Raw genomic sequence first — 445 nt, forward strand, 5'->3', positions numbered from 1 at the left:
TGGCCCATGCCTTGCAGATGGCATCCAGACTAATATGGTTCCCTGGCTTCAGGCCAAGGCAAATTCAGTCCACCATTGGACCTCTTACATACTCACATTCACTCTGCCCTGCCTCTCACAGGGGCCTCTCACATACCATCCATCACTGGGCCACGTTCTACTGCCTTGCTCCACTGAGTGACCCCATTTGAGCCATCAGGCTTTGCTACTCACACTCTGGTAGGACACACAGCCCTTTGGATCCCACAAGTTCACCTACGCTACATGGCCTGACTTTAGTCCAAATATCAGGAAGACTCTACCCCAAGCCCCTCACTGGGCAACTTGACTCTATTCCCATTCATGGGGGCTGGCCCATGTACTGTTCTTTAGGCGGCCATTGCCACCCTACTCAGTACTCCCCTGGTGCAGCCCTTTAAGAATTTCTCAGTGGTCCTACTCTGCA

Source organism: Alligator sinensis, unplaced genomic scaffold, assembly GCF_000455745.1.
Source record: "Alligator sinensis unplaced genomic scaffold, ASM45574v1 scaffold77_2, whole genome shotgun sequence".
Taxonomy (NCBI): Eukaryota; Metazoa; Chordata; order Crocodylia; family Alligatoridae; genus Alligator; species Alligator sinensis.